This window comes from Cuculus canorus, chromosome Z, assembly GCF_017976375.1.
Source record: "Cuculus canorus isolate bCucCan1 chromosome Z, bCucCan1.pri, whole genome shotgun sequence".
NCBI classification, from domain to species: domain Eukaryota; kingdom Metazoa; phylum Chordata; class Aves; order Cuculiformes; family Cuculidae; genus Cuculus; species Cuculus canorus.
This window is the reverse complement of record NC_071441.1, coordinates 15232053-15254767: the sequence shown is the minus strand read 5'-3', so window position 1 is coordinate 15254767 and position 22715 is coordinate 15232053. Positions and strand designations below refer to the sequence as shown.

Below are 22715 nucleotides of genomic sequence, written 5' to 3'. Positions count from 1 at the left end.
GTTCTTTATTTTTGTCAGTTTTATGATGCATTTGTAATGAAATATCCAATGACTTTTACTCGCATCTGTAAAAAATTTCTTTCAGATATGTTTTGCCTGGCTTGAGTTAGGTGGTCTAGCACATGGATTTATATTTGAAGGAGGTTTGAATTTGAGTTTGATGTTAACTGTAAGCTTTGTCTTAAGAGTGACAAGAAACAAGTGGGAAGTGGTATTCAGATCCAGTGGAATTTACCAAAGCTGCAAAAATACATTTCTTCCTTTATTTCAGGATTAAATACAAATGTTTCTCATAATTTTTAAGGAGACAGGTTCCAGAATAAAAATGGTCATGTCAGTGCTCAGCTGAGATGTGAGAAAACTCAAGACTAAGTCTTAGATGCAAACAAGGCCTTTGAAAATGTTGTGAGCTGTAAACTGAAAGTGGCTGTCCAGTATATTTGCCTGTCTTCAGTGATTATTTCAGCATTTTATATTCACTTTCATAGCATCATTCACAAACCTGAGCTTTCAGTTTTCAGTTCCTACAACAGAAAACTGAGTCCATCCTACCAATTTTAGAAAGTGCTGTCCTGTCCGGTTCTTCACCAGAACACATGAAGCATACAAATTCCCTTAGTCCTTTGCTGCAAAACCACCCACTCACCAGCGCTGCCTTGTGCTCAGGCAAGGAAAACTTACAAAAAGAGACATATGAAAGAACTTTGCCTAACCACTCTCTCTTCCTAGGCAGACAGCTCTGGACAATTTAACACATTGTGTCACTTAAAAAGATGTAAGAAATTTTCTGTCCTAGAAGGCTAAATCTGTTTGGCAGTACTTGCCAATGGACAACAGAACCTCCTTCATGTCTCACCCTTAACCTTGTGCACGCTTTGTATCCTCAGAAAACACAATATCTCCTGGTCCTTTAAATAACAAATGACCTTATTCCTTTTAATGGGGTCATTAAGGACTGTAATGTTCCAGGTATAAATTCCTGTTACTACTATGCACCTTAATTTACTATTCATATGTGAATCCCTTTGGGTTCCCAATTACTATCCAGTAACAGCAACTGGCTCTTGAAATTATTCCCACAGAACTGACTTTGTAAAGGATACTGCAGTTTATATCTTAGTTCCCTAATTAAAGACACAATGCTCAATAAACCTTGAACAACTAGTAATTGGAAGTTAACAGTTAGTTTCACTGGATCCCTGCTGACATAGGTTTTGTTGCCTGGTAGCTGACCACAAGTGGGTCAAGTGAGTAGTGCAGAATGAATATTGAGGTCACAGACTAGTGAAACTGAACCTATGGGAACTGACTGAAAAACGTTGCTGATGTAGATGATGCCTTAACATAGGCAATTTGTTGCGACTCAGTGCACAACATCTGAAACACCAGAGGTGCTGCAATTCTAGCTACCAGCTGGGGCATAAAATAGCAGGTGAGGTTGGTGGGGAAAGGAGTGGTGTCAATGGACTTGCCATGCTGCTCAGTATTCTCTTCTCTGCGTGTGCAACTTAGCCATAACAAAGCTGTATCAATTTAATCCAAATCTTTGCTTTACTGGTATTTCGAGAGCAGAAAGTTCTTCTTGCCTTTTTTTCTTCAGATTCAAGCACTTTCAAGCAACTAATCCTAGCATAACTAGGATTCTAGTCTATTTTACTAGCAATCAGGAAATAGACACTCCTACGTGAGGGGATGCAATACAGGACCTGATGGTCACCAATACAAGTGAGCTCATCAGTGCAGAGGCAGTGCAAGCAGGTGCTGGTTGATGGTTGATGAGAAGTTCAACATGAGCCGGCAATGTGCGCTCACAGCCTAAAAGGCCAACCTTATCCTGGGCTGCATCAAAAGAAGCGTGGCCAGCAGGTCGAGGGAGGTGATTCTGCCCCTCTATTCCCCTCTTGTAAGACTCGACCTGGAATATTGTGTCCAGTTCTGGAATCCTCAGCATAAGAAGGATACAGAACTGTTGGAACAGGTCCAGAGGAGGGCTACAAGGATGATCAGAGTCCTGGAGTACCTCTGCTATGAGGACAGGCTGAGAGAGTTGGGGTTGCTCAGCCTGGAGAAGAGAAGACTCCGAGGAGACCTCATAGCGACCTTCCAGTACCTGAGGGGGCTAAAGGAAAGCTGGGGAGGGATTTTTTACAAAGGTTTGTGGTGATAGGACTGGGGGCAATGGATATAAACTGGAGAGGAGAAGATTTAGACTAGACATTAGGAGGAATTTCTTCACTACGAGAGTGGTGAGACGCTGGCCCAAGTTGCCCAGGGAAGCTGTGGATGCCCCATCCCTGGAGATGTTCAAGGCCAGGTTGGATGGGGCCTTGGGCAGCCTGATCTAGTGGGAAGTGTCCCTGCCCATGGCAGGGGGGGTTGGAACTGGGTAATCTTTAAGGTCCCTTCCAATCCAAACCATTCTATGATTCTGTGATTTGTTTTCAGGAAGAGCAAAGAAAAACATTTTTATCACAATAATCTTCACTTAGCCTTGTATTTAACACTGTTCCCTCATCAAATTACAAGTGTGGCTGTCTTTTAAAAAAGACACACAACTTCATGGATATTCCAACTCATAATATAAATACTGTAAAATTACTAGTAAGAATGACTGCAGATGAAAAGCAGTATTGAGCAAGAGTCTGAGTTAAGGTTATTGTGCTTTGATGAAATGCACTTTTCATTATGCCAGGTAGGAAAAAACTTTATGTGGAATTATATCAGAACTGCTATCCTACTTTTCCTGCTTCCTTTGAGCAAAGCTTTCATAAATTTAATTAACCTTTAAATATCAAGTGAAAATGATAGTATTTAAAATAATCCATAATTTTAGTACTCCACTTGTTTTGCATCAATCCCTTTACCTTCTGATACTGCTTGTCATGATAAAAGGACAACATAAGAAGGGCTGTGCTGTCTGAAAAGAAGAGAGCACGAAGCCCAGCAGCCCACCTCCAGCATCTGCTTTTAGCAGATGTCCAGGAAATCTTAAGAACAATATAAGCACATCCCACTGCCATGTCCCCAGGTCTCTCCCATCCTCCACCTGTTTTCTGCACAGGCAATTTCCTGAGACTAATGTGATTTTCTGAATAACCTACTGTCTTCTAAACATTAATCTCATCTTCATTTGACGGGATACAAATGTTTTGTGTCCACAGCTTCTTTTGGGAAGGAGCTTCATAGATCTACTGCGTACTGAGTGAAAAAAAAAACCTTTTTTCATTTGCTTTAAACTTGATTCATTTGATAGTCTGTAGTTTTTGTCTGAAATAATGTTGTCCTTAAGTCCCAAGGGAGTCTAGTAAAGCATTTTGCAAGGGTTTGACACAACATTTCCTGGGTCTTGTACAATATCATGGGTGCCTTTTATGCAGACATCCATACCCATAGTGTATGTCCTGACTGATGGCCTGTTACACATGGAAGGTACTGCTACACCTGGTACAAAATTCTACAACAGGGCAGCAGAAAATTAGGCAAACCAAAGACACTTGCTCCACCTATCACTCCATCAGTTCCAGCTACTGGTAGTTTTCAAATGTAGGGTACAGCTTACCCATTCGTTCCCCTGTGTCTGGGACTAACCATGAGAGGGACTGCAGTGCATTGGCATCACCCTCCCCTAACGATGAAAGCAGTGCACATCCCCCAGGTAGAGGCTTGCCCTTAGGTGGATCAGGTTGCTTGGTTCTGTCTTAATCACCCTCATGAGATGTCAGAACTGACTTTCCTTTCAACACCTAATCGCTATGGAGGAGAGTACAACATTGCAGTAAGTAAAACCACTAAAAGACTTTTCTTTTACTCCTGAAACCTCAGAATGAGGATTTTTAATAGGATTCAAAGGTAGGGTGACAAATAGAAATTAAAATACTACATCTCCAGATGGCAGTAAAGTTCATTCAATTTGAGCACCTGAGGCACAAAATGAAAAAGCAAAGATGGTATATCAAAAGATCACTGCAATTCTCTCTTTGCTTCAGAGAAGCTGTTCATTACAAAGTGAAATAACATTCTTTTAATAGCAAAAATAGCAAAACATTTGCAAGCATCACAAGCCAAGTGAAGAGCAATTGGAAGAGAAGTGTACCAAAAGATCTGCTTTAATTTGTGTCTAACTTGCAGTAGGATTAATTGAATTAACAGTTATAGGAACATTGCAGCAAATCCCGGCTGTGCTGAGTGATGGAAGCCACTGACATCCATCAGAGGCATCCACTCCCTTTTTGTCCCCTAGATTTTTCCCTCTCTGTGCTTGGTAGGTTGAAGGCAGGTTTATCTGTAGAGCATAGAGCTGACTTTCTTCACTGTGCTAGGCACTGTCCATACAGACATGTGCAGTCCCACCTCTATGGCGCTTCAACTAAAAACACTAGAGGAAACCGTAGGAACACGGGCAGCAAACAAAGACAAGGTCAATAGGCAGAGTGTTAAATATATGAGAACTTTTTCCCTGTGTCTCCCAAGGATTGAGCTGTTTGACAGAAGAACAAAGTACTGCTAGCTATTCATATGAACAAAAAGTTATTTTTTGGCACTGGAAAAAGATGAGGAGAAAACCTTTCGTACGTTGTAACCAACATAAGTCTTAGGTTTGGAAGTCCAGGGAGGTCTAGAAAGGCCTATCTCATGTGTGTGTGAAAGTCCTATCTCATGAGTGCCATTACTAGACAACCTCAAGTCTGCTCTGACCACTTGATAGAGGAACAGCTTCCCAGACAGAAAAAAAAAGCAGAGAAAAATATGATTCTTCTTCTGTGCCCAGTGTGGAAGCAACTTCTCATAGCTCTGCATGGTCCAGCTGAACAAGCATGTCAGGAGGTTGTCCTCACCTCCTCAGAGGAACTATTCTCTTGCAGACCCAAGCAACTTCTGTTGAACTCAGAATCAGGAGCACCAGAGGCATGCTGGCAGGACCATGCTATCTGCACCACGATTGTGCACACGTGGCACCAGGCACGTGCAGCCCTGCTGGTGGTGGTGCCATTGCCAGCTTGGAGATCCTTGTTCCTTAAGCTGCTCCTAGTCCAGTGTACACTGCACCTCGGTGCTATAGGTCTTCTGCCCAGCTTGGTCCAGTCCTTCATCTGGGGAGGAAAGGCTACTTTGCACAGACATAAGTGATCACTGAAAGTGCCCTGTTACAGCACAGGGTCAGCAGCACAGAGCCACTGGGGCGACAGAGCTCCTTTACTTCTCCTAGGCAGAAGGGGGACTACAGTCACTGCACGCAGAAATAAGCCTATCCTTGTTGAAAAGGCCAAACACAAGCACAATTTTCTGCTCTTTGGGACTGACAATGAGTCACCTGTCTGCTGGCAAATGATGCCACTTTTTCTCTTAAAAACAGAACAAATCTTTTGTCTGGGGTGTCCTGCCAAATCAGCACCTTGGATCTCACTGACTAATGAAGTTGGCTGTGCACCCTACTTTGCAGTGCAGTTTGAGTAGCCTACTGGGTTATACAGAGTCAAGGACATAACCGTAACACATGACAACAAATCAACAGTTCATCCTAACAGCGCTGTTCTGCAGCAGCTGAACACGTATCTCACACAACAGTTTACTAACTGCCCACCAGCAATTGCTGAGTGATAACACACACAATTCTCCATGTATTTATGCAGATACTCAGATTTATCTGACTGTTTTATACCCAGAAGCATGATACACAGTAATTAAGACAAAAAATGTTTTGACAACCAAAACAAATGGCTATATAAATTAGAAAGCTGTAAAAAGCAACAGTATCAAAAAATAAAGATCTGTAGATAAATGAGAATATTGCAACAAAGAACATTTTAATACAAGTGTGTTAATGTAAAACAGCTCTTAAATATAGACTCAGGTTCAGACTAGAAGAAGAGTGGTTTTCAGAACTGTAGCCAAGGGAATCTGTGAAAGAGTAAAGGCAAAAAAACCCCCTTCTTGCCAAACAAGGATCTAAGGGGAAAGAAAGGACAGATCCTGCCAGTTAGAGGTAAAATTTCCAGAGAGATGATTGGGTGGGGAGACGAGTTGCTATTCAGAGTTTTCTCTCCAGTCTCCTGTCAAGAGGGGTAAGGTGAATGTTGCAGCATCGAGAGTAAGCCGGAGGGTGCCTTTGGCCAGCACCTTCTGCAGAGGGAGGTAAGAATAGCAAGGTCTCACCCTCTCCTTTTATGCTCCTGAAGCCGTGTCCTGCCCAGTCTTCTGCTGCCAAAGCCAAGAACCATCCTGACTCTCGTTCTCACTCCTACAGTTTTGCCCAGAAGAGAGGTGAGGGCAGTCTCCATCTAAAAAAAACACTAAATACACAATGACTAATCTGTGACATAAATCCTTTTCCCCTTACTTCTCTCAAGGGTTTGCAGCTACTTGCCTCACTAAGTGCGCAAAGGCCTGACCCTGAGCCCTTTAAGCAGACCCTACGGCTCAGCAATAACTCTGGAGCAGGTCTTCTCTGCTGCTGGTTTACAGCTGACATCAGTCATGCTGCCTGGAGTTCTCTCACTGCCATTGCCCCTTCAGCCTCTGGCATTGGCCTGGGAGCTATAATCTCTTCAAAGCAGAGCAAAGTCTTGATAAAAAGTTTGCAGGGCTGAAAGCAGCATTAACAGCTGTTTGAGAGAGTATTTTCTCCCATAGCACTATCTGTGCTTTTTTCTATTTCTTCCTCAATCACGGGACTGTGAGGGCTTGGGGTGATGAGTGAGTTTAGGAATGGCAACAACAACTTAATGTTACCCCCTGCTTTAGTGGGATTGCACACTGGGAAAGAGACCTCCCACCAGTGCAGTTTTCTCTTCCCAAGATGCGTTTTGTGTTCTCAAAAATGCCTTCACTCAATGGGCTCATCTCATCTCTACAAGTACTGTTAGAGTTATCGGGAGCTTTGGGTACACAGTCCTGTCCAATATGATGGTAAGGAAAAGGATGTTACCATAAAAAACATGAGCATACTAAGATTAGGGAGTAAGTAGCCTTTCTGTGCTGATTAAAACATCGTTATCTAAGACATACGGATGACCCTTGCACGTAGCTGTATGAAATCCACCTCCATTCCTTCCTCAAACTGGCTGAATTCACTGGAATAGATGTGATTTGTCTCTGGTTTCACCATGCTGGCACAGCTCCAGGTAGCTTCAGCGGGATTGCTGGATTTACTCTATTCACTAGTGAAAACAAACCCCACTGTAGGCTACAGAGCCAAGAGCTGTTTGTGCCAAGCAGCAATCTGGCTGAATAAACAACAGAGTGCAAAGTCTGACTTTACTGGCTTAGCCTCTCTAATCAGGTGATTCTTGGAAAAGCAGTTTTTGAGGAGCAAGACAGGAGTGCTGTGTAGCTGTTCCTGGAGAAGTACAGTTGTGCAAAGCTTGTGAGGACTTCTGTTCAAAGAATAACATGCATCTGGATTGTATTTACGAGGAGGGAGAGCAGGGCATATTTGTCCCTTTTAGGAATGGCCCATACAGGATGCACTCCTTCCTTTTCAGGCCACACAAATGAGTCATTCTTTTTAAAAAAATCAAACCCAAGCTGTGTGGTGCTGGTTGTCCCTCTCCTGGGAAATGAACGTTTGAGGTCACAGAATGTCTTAAAACTGTACTGATGACTCAGAAGTGTAAATTGTGGTCTTTTTCTCCATGATATCAAACATAATGGGGACTAACTGACCACCACATTGACTCCATTGGCATTAAGCTGCAAAGCCACACCACTGCATGGAGCTTTGTAGTTGTAACTCTGCAGGACTGCAATGAGTACTTGAGTCCTCTGAGCCACATTAACATGATTTTTTCTTGTGCTAGTAGAAACTCTGGTTATTTTTTGCTGTGTACCCACAAAATCTTGAGGCTGAAAACCAAACCTCTATCACCTTCTGTGCTGCTGAGGTGCCATGGCAGTAGTCGAACACAGAAAACTTGATTTATTTGATGGCAATGTGACCTAGTATGGGCTTATTGTTGCACAGAGTTCCAGGAGCAGCATTTTGTTGTTCATTCAGATGGGGTTTTTCTGTCTTTGTCTTGGGTTTACTGTCCTGTCTTGTGCATGAGACTTTTCAACAGCTGCAGTATTTTGACTGTTCATCATAGGCAACACATGAGGGGGCTTTTTAAATGAAATATCTTGACAAAACTGGTGACAGTGTGTAGGTAAATTGTCCTGGAGAGAAAATGCTATCCAAAGGCTTCAGAAGATTCATGGCCACAGGCATGCAGCTCTGTGATATCTACGCAGGCAAAATCTGAAGGACAAGGAGCCCTTTTATCTCCTTACATGAGGTGTCCTGGGGTTCACCTTACCACAGGAGTGGAAAAGGAGGTAGTGAGATGGGACCCCTTTGTGTCCTTAAGCAACCACTCAGAAATATAGCACTAACTCCCTGATGCCAGTCTGCTCTGCCCACTGCCTACCCAGAATCACATGTGCGAGGCAAATGCCAGTCCAACGAAAAGCCAGGGCAGGAAGCTGAAGTGCAATGGGGAACCTGACTTGGCCCTATCATGATCATATTGTGGTGAAAAATGTCTTGACAACACTGAGATTGTTTTGAGATTGTTTTCATTTCTCCAAATTGTCCACAGCCTCATTCAATTGGGGCCCCCCATTCTGTGAGGACCATGTAGAAAGGAGCCCTGCTGAAACTTCAGGACGTCGGCTGTAATAACAGAAAATACTCTTCACAGTGTCTTCCTCAGAAGATGCTCTGAATTTTAGGGTACCAATGAGCACACTCAGCATGCTTCTGCCCTCTTAAACTTTAACCTATCTATTTGGGAATCATCATTCTGAGGGGTTCTTATACTAGCCAGGGCCTAAACACAGTTATTTTCAGTGAGGCCTATGCTGAAGGAGGTTACCTCCCTTCTTGTTCTTTGACCCAGGAATGCCCCTCATCTCGTATCCTGTTACACACAAGCCACCGATCAAATGCTAGAGACCATCCCTAGAGGCATCAGAGTGAAGAACATGCTGATACTTAATTTACTCTGCCTTTCTCCAAGAAAAATAAAGCGATTTCCATTAGCTTTTGTGATTCCCGAGAAGGAAAACTGCATGGCAATCCCAGATTGTTCTGTGTGATGTTTTCTTTGGTACTGCCTCATGATGATGAAGAGATGCCTTTCATTGGTGATGGCTGTTATGGGATACTTTTTGATTAATAAGGATATGGGTAATGGATATAGACAGACCTCACAATTCTTCCTTGAACTCTGAAGGATGAAAATTGTACTGCTTTGCTCTCCAGCAATGCATCTTCCTAAATGCTGGATCTGCAACTGAAACATCTGCCAGTTTACATGTCTGCTCAAGCCTGTCATTGTTTCTGTGTATTGAAATACTATGAAGTGGCTAAGATGAATGTGGAAAAATCCCGGAGAACACAATAAAGCTTCTTAAGAACTGGGTCTTGCGTTTGACATGAAGACTTATGACTATATATGCAAATCTGTGTCTGCAGTTTCTTACCTGTCTGAACAGGATTGAACATTGATGGTCGCCATATCTGTGAAAAAATTCAGACCCACATTCCACTGGTGTTTTTAAGAAAGTCCCTGACAAATATCTGCTGGTTTTAATTTCAAAGGAAAATCACATGAAGTGCATGTGGTCTTTACCACTAAGCTTGGATGCCACCAGATCGCCTGTAATAGGTTCAGAGAGTCATTATTTTAAACCCTATTCAAATTATTTCAAGATAAACTTCTGAAAGGAGCAGCATTAATACGCATGATCCCCACACACATAATGTTCTTCAAGAAAAAGTACTTTTATTTAGCAAAAGTAAAAAACCCTAAACTATTTTTTTAATTCTCTAAACACGTATTGTTGAAGATGGACACATCCCTGAAAGTGAGAAACTGGCATTTTAGGCTGTGTAAAGTTAATAATGGGCCGATTATTCACTTGGCATTAACAAATACTTATCAATTAGCAAACATAACTGACTTGAAAACAAAGAAGTGTTGCGTAGTAAAGTATGTGAAATAGACATACTGATAAATTAAATGAAATTACACCTGCTCCAATGAAAAAAAAAAAATCTGGGCCCATTAAAGAATGGGCATCTATGTTCCTATAGAAGATTTTCCTTTAGCCTGTCAAGATAAAAGGAGAAAGAATTCCATGAATCTGCCAGCAGACTTTTATATTGTTTTTTAGGAACTGCAGTTTTCTAAAGTGTTTTAAATATATTTAAGAGTTTACCAAAAAGTATGATGAAATTTCAAAAATAGAGTCTGCAAAATCCTGTTAGAAGGAACAATAATTTTCATGACAGTAACCAGCACAGGGGCTAATATAACAACAAGCTTGAAGACAGACATCTCAGCAGACCATCTGCCAAAGAATTCACTTGCAGGTGATGCCGCAGTTATCCGATGAGAGTAACATAATTTTGAATTGTTTCTGCCATAGCTAATATCCTTCCCTTCCCTTCCCTTCCCTTCCCTTCCCTTCCCTTCCCTTCCCTTCCCTTCCCTTCCCTTCCCTTCCCTTCCCTTCCCTTCCCTTCCCTTCCCTTCCCTTCCCTTCCCTTCCCTTCCCTTCCCTTCCCTTCCCTTCCCTTCCCTTCCCTTCCCTTCCCTTCCCTTCCCTTCCCTTCCCTTCCCTTCCCTTCCCTTCCCTTCCCTTCCCTTCCCTTCCCTTCCCTTCCCTTCCCTTCCCTTCCCTTCCCTTCCCTTCCCTTCCCTTCCCTTCCCTTCCCCTTCCCCCTTCCCCTTCCCCTTCCCCTTCCCCTTCCCCCCCTTTGTTTTGGGGTTTTTTTTGCAAGCACAATAGTGCCATCTTTGAGGCTGCTGTTAGGGAGGATAGGTGCCTCTTTCCTGCCTATGTTGCAGAAACCATGTGCCTTAGAAAGCAGTGACTGGACTTCTGATACATCTGTTGACTTACCAGGGATGGATAAGGGATGACATTGGCTCAGGAACAGGGACCTTTGAATGGTCAAGCGTATAATTCACCACCAGTGAGCTGCTAAAGAGTCTCACTGCATGAGTTTCTACTTTCTTCTTTGGTGCTAAGAGAAACGCTGGCTTCAGGAAAAGGATTAACTACACTTGCAACTCCTTTGGCTGACTGAGTCCCACTGAGCAACACGGGTCTCTCCATAAGGTAGCCTGCAAAGCTGGTTCTGACAAAGTGCAGCAATATGAGCCTTTGGATGGTCCAGGTATGAAGCGGTGGGTCTAACTCAGCTGTCACAGAAGTGGCAAAGAGTGACTGAGCAAAGGGCAGGGCAATAACCAGAAACAAACCAGACAATAGGAAACAAAACCTCCCTATAAAGAAAGGGCGCTGAAGCCCTTTGGAGGAAGACACCATATAGCCCAAAGTGTGAACAAGGTCCATTTCAGTGTCATGTTGCTCAGCCTCACCTGTGGAGTCATGCACCGTTGTCTATTACATACTCCAGTGCATAATTCAGGTCCTGAGCCACCTCCAGCCCTACGTAAATAAACAGTTGGGGGTTGCAAATGTTTCAAAATCCACTCTACCATTGCCATATGCTATTGAAAGAACTGAAATTGAGGTGGTGGCATGGGGGGAGAGGAAGTTAATTAAATTGCTGTAAATAGTTATAATGTTTGCATTATAGTCATTTAAACTCAATATATTATCTGTCCTTTGTATCTCCTGCATCTGTTCTGATCTTCTGTTTCACTGTAAATGTATACAACAATCTAAGTTAAGGCAGCTTGTTCATGCTTCGCAGGGAGAAATTAAAAAGACAGTTGGTATTTTGGGGTGTAATTTTCTTGTAATTATTATAAAATAACAACTGTTTTGCTGTATAGAGTTTTCAGGTCTTGCAGGTGCTATGGTAATGATTCTGCATACGTAATGTTGCACCTTTTCAAGCGTGGTCCATTTCACAATCGGTAGTCAAGGGACGATGTTTTTGTCAGACTTGGGATGGAGGAGATGTCTGAATTGTAAGGGCATCTGGAAGCTTCAGTGTGCAACAATGCTGTTGTGCTAGATACCGCTGAAAATGAGAGGGAGAAAAAAAAAAAGACAATCTTTGTTGCAAAGAACTTAAAACATGTCAGACATGGATGGCTGGAAGACAGACAGGAAAAAGCAAAGAGATATGATGAGACAGCCTGAAGAAGCAATGTCAGAGCGCCTAGAAACTTACTCCAGACTTTTAAAATTTTCTAGAAAAAAAGCCTTTGACTTTTAATGAAGAATTAAAACAAAGGAAGGGAGTCTGAATCAGTCCACTGGAAAACGAAGAGAAGGGGAAGAGGAGAGAAAGATGCTACTAAGACTGACTTGTTAACTTTCAAATCATGAAACCCTTGAAATAATTCCCTCCTTGCTATCTGCTCTGGAAACTCTCAAATAGAGTCTGGCCAAAGACAATGTGCTAGGGCTAGCAAGGAGGACCTGAGAAGATACTTCATAAAACCTAACTCAAAGGTGTAAAAGACCAGTTAGAGAAGAGCCATCAGGGAATGAGGCCTTCACCTATGTGGTGCTGTCTGAATAGAGAAAATAGAACATAAGTCACAGCAGCCTATTGACAATCCTCTAGATGCTCTTGTTTAAGCTGATAGTGACCTACAGAAAGTCTCAAAGGGTGGCGTGAAATCAGTCACATTCAGGCATCTCCTAGGTGGCTTCCAGTGCTGCTTCAAGATATGGTCAGACCCATTACACACACTTCTACTAGTCTGGGGAATATTGATTTAGACCAAATGACTAGTGATTACACTGATTTTGGGATCAAGATACTAGATAATGAACTGAGTGCTCATCTTCAGAAATCAAGCCTCTGGGCACATTTCAGACTGAAGAAGCGAAAAATACAAGCCACTTCAGAATCACTGCAAAAATCCTGGTCAGCCTTCAAAATGCTAACAGTTCATCTTCATTTGTAAATTTCCTTTGAAATCAGACATCTTGAAGATTTACACTTTTTGCTAGCTAAAAGTAGTGTGATAGAAGATTTTTTTGTGTGTGTGTGTTTAGAATCCATGAGTTTTACACCTGCATGCAAAAAATATTAATATATTTTGTTACTACTTTGAACGATATAGCCACTTCCATTAAAAGGAGTACGCAAATAGGAATCTTCAGTGTGCCATAGATTAGTCATATTTGTTTACCAAGGAAGATTATAAATAGTGTTTAGGAGGGAAACAGAGAGTATTTTGCAAATGAGCCCAGATGGAAAACTAACAGATGGCCTAGTACTGTATTTTGTATGCTCAGCCCTACATTTAAATTAAAAATTTTCATAATTAAGATGAAGATCTGTAACAACACTAGCTACTTTTCCTGTGGCAGCATCATGTATCATGTAACACAGGTATGAACTGCAGACTTTTCATAAAATAGTGATAAAATGTATACACAAACTTTGCTAGTTATTTAGTGAAAATAAAGGGAGGGAATGAAACGCAATTAATGGAAATTAAGGAAAGGAGGAAATGAAAACCTTTTATACAAACATATGTCATACAATAAAGATGTCTACCACCATCTGGCTTTTTCCCCCTGCAAACTGAGTGACCCACTACCTCAACTGGAAAGGGGAGGAGGGTCACATTTGTTATGAGCCTTCAGCAAAGAATCAGGCAGCCAGTAGGATTTTCCTGTTGCATTGCCTGAATGAAACAGGGTTCTTGAATTTTAACAATTAGAAGGTCAGGAGAAGACACTTAGTTGATAAACTGTGGCCCTATGCATACACTATATTCTGATAACTGAATCAAAAGCAGTGATTTATATGCTAATATTTTCCTCCCATAAAGTGGCCTGTATGTTTTACTACCAGATACTTGGTTGGTAAAGCAAGGACAGTTCCCTGCACGTGGTCTGACAGGTCAGGATATACAGCGGGCTGAGCAGGAGCTCTTTTCTCAGCAACCCCAACCTGTGTTCCCCATTACACACAACACTGACGTGACATGGGAGAAGTGCAACACTTCTAGCCACACCCAAGAGCATCTCTTACCTCCAGTGTCCATTTCATGCCATCAGTGAGAAGAAGGAAGAGGTGATCCTTTTACAGCAGACTATAAGCAGGCTGCATTGAAGTCAACTGCAAGTTACACTTGTTTTTGGGCCACCTGGGGCAGAGGAAGAGTAAAAATGGCTTCAGAGTGTTTCTACCAGCTGCACCTCTCAAAGTGTTTTCCTAGTTGTCCCAAGTCAGAAACCAATCATCCAGGCATAACCTTGTGGCAAGAGGGACTGGCCCTGTACAAAGGCACAAACACCACCTGGATCTACTTGTCAGGTGTTCTTGAGTATCAGCAGGGTTCAATAAAAACGACACTACTAGGAGACCATGGGCTGCAAGTCAGCAACTCACTGGGCTTGCAAATAAATTCACAGTGGTAGAAAACATGTGCTTTGTTGTCAGATACCTTCTCCTATTGCTTTCACGGTCATAACACTTAAGTGCCTTACCAGAGCTCTTTAAATAATGTAACTCAAAACTGTCACCTGGCTCATTTTCCAGCTCAGCCTGTCCCTACAGATGGAATTCAATGTACAGCAGGATTTCTTTTGTTAGATTAAACATTATTTTTTCACTTGTTGCTATGTATGCATTAACAAGGGAAAGCCAGAAGCTGCATGTCTTGTGTTGGAGCAGAGCAAGAGATGCTTGTGACAATCATTCCCACCTGTGGGAGCTCATTCCATGGTCACAGGTCAAGTCCCCGGATGGCAGAGACAAGCTTGCCATTATAAATAACAAAAATAGCTTGAAAAATAGGGGCAAAGAACCCAAATCTAGAAACTTGATACTCTTGATTAACCAATTTGACACATTTGAGCAGAACTCTTAGTGTTCATTTACTATTTGTAAAACCAAGTAAAATGCTGTTTTCTTCCTAGAGAGTGCTGCTGAAATACTGTCAGTCTCTGACTACTCTTTCAGAATTTTCTGTGTAGGTTTGACATTTCTGGAAGTAAATCTTTAAGAGAAATGCTCACTCTTTAAATTCTCCCTCTCTGCCTTTCCTGATGCACGTATCGCTGATCAGGTGGCTGCAGAGACATCTGCTGGTTGTTACACATTTTGGGTATTAGTTAATTATAAGGAGGAAAGGAAATTCCTCAAATTGCATTTAGATTCTTTCATCTCTTTCTCTGTTTCCTAAAATTTGTTTAAATACGGTTTGGTTGATTGATGCAAAGGAGTAAAGAACTGATCTAGTCTGTTTCTGTGATGCAATTTAGTAAGCTTTTTCAAGTTGCAAGAAATCCAATTTTGAGCTATGGCTCTGGTTTTAGTGATTGAGCTCTGGACACTAGCAATAGCAGAGTTAGGTTTGTTTAGAAGTTTACGATGATTCCCACATCCTATATGACATTTCCTAACATCTTATGTATGTCCCAAATACTCCCAATTTTTTTTTTTTAATTCTACTTTTCATAATTTCGAAAAGCCACAGTGGCATGAAGGTAGACACTCTCTTCTACTTTGTGGTACTCCATCTCATCCTGCCCCACCATTGACACTGTTAAAGTTTAAACCAATTCCACCCTAAGAGGTTGACTCCACAGTTATCAGCTAATTTACACTATTCTGCAGATCTGGTAACTGAAGGTACTGAAACACAAGTTTGATAATCCAGCAATTTGCAATTAGTAATCTGAGTTTTCAAGGGAAGCGAATTTGATTGTAAATCAGTTCTGCACACAGGTTTGTCGCTTCTGTTCTTAATTAAACCTGTGCAAATCTTTATTTGTTTATCACTGCCAAATATTGTGTGGGCTATTTGCATTCTCAGAAGGCCTATTTCCATACTGAACACTTCTATGAGAATGAAAATATCTCAGTCATTAATTCAAACATGACACACAAAATAGTTAAATTTTTATCTTAGTGTTACCTGCATTTTCAGCCCTAACTCTAAAATGCCTATGTGGCTATAAAAGTGGAAGACTTAAAAATCTACTTGCTTATTAAGAATGAAGAAAATTAATTTGTTTTCACTTCAGTTAGTTTTCTAAATTTTTACTGTGTTTTATCATGTTTTACTGTGCCAAGAAATATTTAAGACCCTGCTACGCCCATCAGCCACTGATTCTATCCTCTCAAGGAGGAGCTGATGGGATCTTTCCTCACGTACATTTCCTCAGCTGAGAAAGGACACAAACCAAGCACACACACTCAGTAGGGCTCTAAAATAATCTTTATTGTTTATGTCACATTTTGTGGCAAGCTTGTAAATAAAAGGCTGGAATTTGGTGCTATAACTCTTCTACACAGAGAAGAGCTCCAGAACTAGCCTGAGGAATCCGCCAGTAGTGGGGTACACCCGTGGTTGTAGGCAGGTATCAGGGAGGGATGGTAGACAGAGTCCAGCTGCCTGAACCACGCACAGCCCTGCTGTCCACAGCTTGTTGGACAGTAAGCAATCCAGTGAGCATGTGTGTTTGGTGCTGTGATACTATTTCTCAGAGGTACAACCTTCAGAAAACACGCAAGGGACCAAATGTAAGGGCAAACTCCTGAAAGCCGACAACATGCCATGAAATTGTAGAGGGCAGAGAAAGAAGAAAGCAAATGACAAGATTTCCTAGCAGTAAGGCATATGGAAGAATTTATGATGTGATTTTCACTTCACCCAGCTCACGTTAAACTGAAGAAGACAATATAAGCACAAGATCTCCCAACAATTCTACACAGTTAATGTACCAGACCGTTGCCCAGATGACCTGTCCAGGAGATGGGCTATTTCTTTCAGATAAAAAGCAACAGAATCTATCTTTTTTTTTTTTTTTTTTACTGTCCCACTTTTTGTGTAAGAATGTCCTCTTCATGCCCGCAGGAGCGTGGCCTTTTTACTTCTGCTGTTATGAATAAAATGACCCAGCACTTTTAATAGGGCCCTAGTTCAAGCAAAGTTGAGTGGTCATCTCTGTCAAGGTCTGGATCTTGGGGGTGTCATTTCCCTTGGCCGTCATTTCTGTAACTTGTATGGTGGTGGACTGGCTCTCCCAAAGCAGGCTGAAGCAAAGGTTAGTAGCTGTGGGGGTATCCATGCTGTGGGCTCTCATGCACTTCAGTCTTGAGAGTAGATTCACACAATGGAGCTTTTTCTCAAGGACTGCTCTGATTAGGGATTTAGATGCTTACCATGGTAGATTTAAGGTGGTGTTTTGGGAAATTTTTACAGGGGCATTGTATGGCAAGTCCCCGTTGCTGGTCAATAGAGGGCAGGAATTACAAGTCAGTGCCCTTTCCCCAGCTGGATTCAGAAATGGCTACTTTACGGCAGGTGTTAAAATACTTACTCTCACAAAGACCCTCCTGCCATCAATGGACCTATCAGGTAGAAGATTGTAGGTGTGACAAATAAACATATGAAGGAAAGGTTGAGGACAGCTGCAGATTTTAGAGTAGTGACCTCAACACAATTGCACACATGGAAGCAGTAATGGAGAGGCAGGGAGACACGCTACTGCTGCATGCACCGGGTTAATCAAGGGAAAGACATAAGGCTCTGCAGCAGGTAAAGAGACTCAGGAATTTTAACTCCAGGATGTCCTTCCTAGGCATTCCCCAGCTGCTTCAATTCACAAGTAATGAAGTGGTCATTTTCAAACAAGACCCTTTTCCTGAGTTCTTCACAGGAGAAAAATTTCAGTGGCAACTAAAACTGGAGTTCTGATGTTGATCTGACAAAAGGAGGATAATGAGGATGAAAGGAGAGATGTTTCATGACTTGAAGCAAATAGCAAAGATTTGAAGCATCTGTCTCTCTCCTTTTCCCTTAAACTTGCACGTCGTGATCAAGCCTTGTGGTCTGTATAAGAATGTAAGTCTATCATGATGATCGTTATTTTCTTGAGAGAATTTCATTTACATATCACAGCTGCATGCTTGCAAAACTTTCCCTTCCTTAAAGAGATCGTTTTGTTTTGTCTTGAATAGATTTGGGGGCATCTTTAGTCATCAAATCTTGAATATGTTGTTCAAGACCTCATTACAAACACTGTAAAATCCGTAAGAGGGTTGTTTCACAGTATAAACATCAACATAAACCATAAATGCTAGGGGAAGCATGGGGCTACTGCTTTGTGTTAGTTTACCTACGAAAAAGAGAGTTTATTTTCAACATCTGTTCTCTACTTATTGTGATGTCCTTCAGCTAATGCAGAAGCTTCTGCGACTGTGAAAAGAAGATTTTCATTACTTTTTTTTTTAAAAAACAGTCCTTTCAAGTATTGCTGTATCTGATTCATTTTGTTTCAGACACTGAAGTCAACAGCCTGTCTCCAGTAATAATTTATATAAGAACACCTGACTGTGAGCACTTATCAAGGTTAGCTAAGGTGACTTGAAGGCTTCCTGTCCAGCCCTGAGGGAAGGGTTGTACTTTTGCAGTGTGCAAGAATGCTTGTAATCTTGCAGCTGATCTAAGATTCACCAGAGCTCAACTCTGTTCCTGCCTGCAGCAGCCAACACCAGTTCAATACATTGGCAGCACTGGTGCACCGGTCTATGTTGGAGGCACATCCCAGAGTCACAAGTAGGACTGATAAGGATTGCTTCTTCTGGTGCATCATTCTGGGAGCCAGAGGAGGTCAAGGTAGATGGAGAGACATGCTTGGAAACAGCAGGCTGATAGGCAAGTGGGTGACTTGTGTTTTAAGCTTTGCTTGTGGTTGCAAAGCCCTGGAAATGAGAGCTAGAGTCCATTCAAACAGCTTATGACCAGTGAAAGTATTCAAGCAAAAATTAATGCATAAGCCTGTCCTTTTCAGAAAGGTGAATGCTGCTCAGCAGGAGAGTTTATGCCTTAAGCTGTTCTGGTCTGTTATCACACCAACACTGTGAGTACTGCTCACAATGGAAATTCATTGTATCTTGAGCAAGCAAGTCAATGAGACTGAAACTGCCACAGCAGTGAGATTAAATGCTGGGTAACTGCAGCATTTCTAAATGTTCTAGAAATAATGTGGCAAGCAAAATTAAGCACAGGAAGATCTGTGCATCAAGCATTCCCCCCCTGTCTCAGAAGGACACAGAAAAACCCAAGACACTGCAGTTAGATTTGTAGGACTGCTTATTATACAAACAGAGCAAACATCAGCAGAGGGACTGAGAGCTGTTTTGTTTCCTGCAGCTGAACAACCAATCAGTGGAAATGTAACAGGCCTACTGTGGCCAGGAAATGAGGGTTGCAGAGGAAACATTTTCTGTGGATGTGTTTCACAAATCTTTTTCAAATTCTTAGAGCAGAAAGGAACTTGTTCTCTTCTGTTGATATAGCAGAAAAGAAATACCCTGAGTTAGATCCTGAAGACATTTTTGTTTATTGTTTGGGAATCTGCCTTAGAAAGGCTAAGTAAAAAGGGGTTGTTAGGACAGCAGGATTTTACCCAAGTTTTGATAGAGAAATGTTGAGGATCACCATAACTATCTGAAAAAATCCTTGCCTCTCTTGGTCTGGGACAGGCAGCTAGATGAATGGCACTGGCACCAGAATTTATATCCTCTTTTCAAGGTCCTTGGTGAACATGTACATGCGCTCTTACACATTTCCCAAAAATATGTATTCCTGGGTTACTTACTAATGGCTCCATAAAGAGCACTGAGGTTTCCACAAAAAAAAACAGCTGAGGCGACCAGGCTGTCCACCTGACTTAGGCTGCTTGTGCCTCCTCTGCCTGCAGTGCTATGCTCCTGCAGCCTGCCCTGCAGGTGTAGCCTCAGAGGGCACATCCATGCTCATTCTGTGCTAGCCATGCCCAGCTCCTCCTATTTTATGGTGGGTTGGCTATTTGTTTAGTTAAGCAGCGCGGTATTTCTGGGAAATAACACTGCTCTGAAGATAACATATTTTTCTTATGCTTCAATCCACACTTTCAAAATTATCCTTGATGCACACAGTCCCACGACCATGCCTGAAGAGGCTCTGTCCTCACCTCCTTTGCACTCCAAGGCTGTGGAGAACAGACACCTAGCACAATTTTAGGGTTACTGTATTCCCCAGTCTTCTGCAGTTAAAGATATTTAAAAAGTTGCAGTTACGTTGTGTTTTTTGCCTCTACTTCTGCAATAGGTTTGTAACTGAATTGTATTCCCACTGTGTGGGATTACTCCAGCTATCTGTCATAAAGATGTCTTAAGGTTTTCTGACTACTTGAAATAGATAATCTTCCCACAGATAGCTCTTATATCAGGCCTGCAGAAGTAGTTTTGTGAGTCCTGTGTCATAGCAGGGTACTGGAGTTTATAATAGGTAGAACCAGAAAGACAGGAGCAAGCTGTTACCTTGTGGTTGGTAGGATATTTTCAAACAGCGGAGTTGCTGGTGTTTTAGAAGATGCCAGCTTTTGTTCTTCTTAGAATTGACCTTTCAATCCCCAATAAAGAAAATTGAGATGATTCCCCTTCCTGCCCCAGGCAAGCACCTCCTCTCTCCAGGGCTGGGCCCTGCTGGAGGGGAAGCTGGGCACCTGCTCTGTATCCCTTAATTTTCCCTTGTTCCCACACAGAGCATTATGGAGGAAGAGTGTCTGCCTGCAAAGAGCTATTATTACAATGCTGCAATCAATAGAGTACTTTGAAGCTCAGAAAAAGGAATCACTCCTGGCTTCCCATTGTTCCTCAGGCCTTGCACTTTGTCCAACAGGTTACTTTGTGATTTTGCATTGTTTCTTGACAAAATGTACTAAACACCTCAGTAAGAAGCAGCCAGACCATCTCTTTCTGAAGGGCTTTTAATCCTGTTGTTGTAGTGGCAGCACAGTTATCAAAGTAATGTTCTTGCTGGTGTCTCTGACACTCAGTGCACTACAGCATCATTAGGATGTGGTCTGCTTTTTAGGGTAGGAGATAATGACAGAGCATCTGCTGCAGAAAGGACAATATCCTGTTCAAAACTAGGTTTGTTTTTACAATGAAAGGAAAAACCCCATTAAAAAAAAAAATAAGCGCAGCTGGTGCTAAACCACTCTGGTCTGCATCTTTCTATCTATCTTGTGAAAACTGCTCTTTTTAGTGAGCTGCAGTGCAGATACACTGTGCTGCTGTGCCTTCTTCCTTGTGCAGATGTGCTGTGTTACAGCCTTGTGAGTGTGCATATATATCGAGCCCTCACCACTGCTGTGCACCAGGACAGCGGCAACACTGACCTCTCCCTCCCGTCTGGCTGCAGCACTTTGCTTTTCTTTGTTTTCAAGACTTTTGCCCTCTTCCTTTTCCCTCTTTTCATGCTTCTAACTCTGCCCTCTGTTTCACGATCTTTTGGTTTCATCTTCCTCAGCTGACTGCTCCTTTTAACATTATCTTCTCTACAAAAAGTGTAGAATTCTGCTAATATTTTTTTCAGGACTGCTGCCATTTCCTCTTGTCCTGGGGATCACATCTCCCTTCTCTCCTTCTTCTTTCCTCTTATATTGTCTTTTAGCATCCCTTCATTGAAGAGCAGTAGCTCTGGCCTCCTCTCTATTTCTCAGTTCTATCACTTTTATTTTCTTCCTGGCATAAGGTTTAAAACATACCTACTGAAGCAAGTGTCTATTTAAAAAAAAAAAAAAAGCCAACTATGCAGAGAAATGCAACAAACAAATAAAAACATAGTGGTTGTTTCCTCTTGCTCCTCTTATCCCTGAGGCAGGTAAAAACCTATTTATATAACCTGATCTAGTAGAAGGTGTCCCTGCCCTTGGTAGGGGAGTTGAAACTGGATGATCTTTAAGGTTCCTTCCAACCCAAACAATTCAGTGATTCTGTAATAACTTTGCACCAAAATGGAACCTGGCTTTTTTTTTTTCTGTATGTGGAATACGTGTAGATGCCTGTGCCATAGGCTGAGGCTGGAAATATAAAAGACAATCAAGTCCTTAAAGACATAAACTTTTAGCCCAATCTGATTGTAGCTTTTGATTTCTGGGTCTCTCCTCTCCTCTGGTAAAGAAATATTGAGAAACTGTCTTCATAGGAAAACAAAAATGCTAATAAATCATATTTACCCTAGCTTTCAAAAGTGAAGTAGCAATAATGAAACGAGATTGTTTTTTAACCCCATCTTTCTGCTGCACTTTAAATCACAGCAGTATTACTGATTCGGCAGCTACAGAAAGGCATTACAAATTTGTTTTCTTCTCTACTTTATAACAAACTTCAGTGCTGAACAAACTGTAATGAGATAACTACCCAGTGAAAGCAGTCTTTTCTTCAGCTTGCAAGCGATGCATGCACTGGCTTACTTTTTGACAGTGTTTTGTTCTTAAGAGTTTGACATACACTTGATAGACACATATAAGTTCATGATTTGCCTGCAAACAGTTTCCTTCAACTGCCTGTAAGCTGATCATCCCTTACTAGTGGGTCAGCAACAAAACGTATAGACAAATAATTTGTTTTCTTACTCAAAAAGTAGGAAAAAATAGCAAGCTGTGCACAGCACTGCTTAAATATCCAGTACTAATGAAGGCAGCTATGAATGGCCACCACCAAAAAAGTATAAGCTGTGTAGGAAAGTGAATGTGGGGCCATCACTTGGTATTTCAAGATTTAAGAAAATGCTCGTGAATAATTATGCCTCGTCATCTTTTTCACCCTGGTTTACTGTACATGACACTAACTTTCCTCTGATCTGCTGCCCATCTCTGCTGGATCTCCCTAGTTTATAGTAAAGTAACCTCTGCAGGATGGGGTTCTTGGATGAAGCATAGGAAAAGCCCTCTTTGTATAATAAAAACACTGGGAGGGAGTAATTTATTGGATTGGCAGGTTGTTG

The 22715-nt window shown here is 41.8% G+C and overlaps 1 long non-coding RNA gene across 5 annotated transcripts in view; it reads right to left on the bottom strand.

The window, feature by feature from the left end:
* Positions 1–10757: 10757 nt before the first annotated feature.
* LOC128850490 (uncharacterized) overlaps positions 10758–22715 on the bottom strand; it is a 35248-nt gene continuing 23290 nt past the window's right edge. For 4 of the 5 annotated variants that reach the window (XR_008447903.1, XR_008447901.1, XR_008447902.1 and 1 more), the window contains 2 exons: positions 13958–14072; positions 11462–11980 (listed from right to left, as the gene is read on the bottom strand). This is a non-coding gene — a long non-coding RNA (uncharacterized LOC128850490). Of the gene's footprint in view, positions 11440–11461; positions 11981–13957; positions 14073–22715 lie in introns of those variants that run through there. The other variant, XR_008447900.1, reaches the window with a different exon arrangement.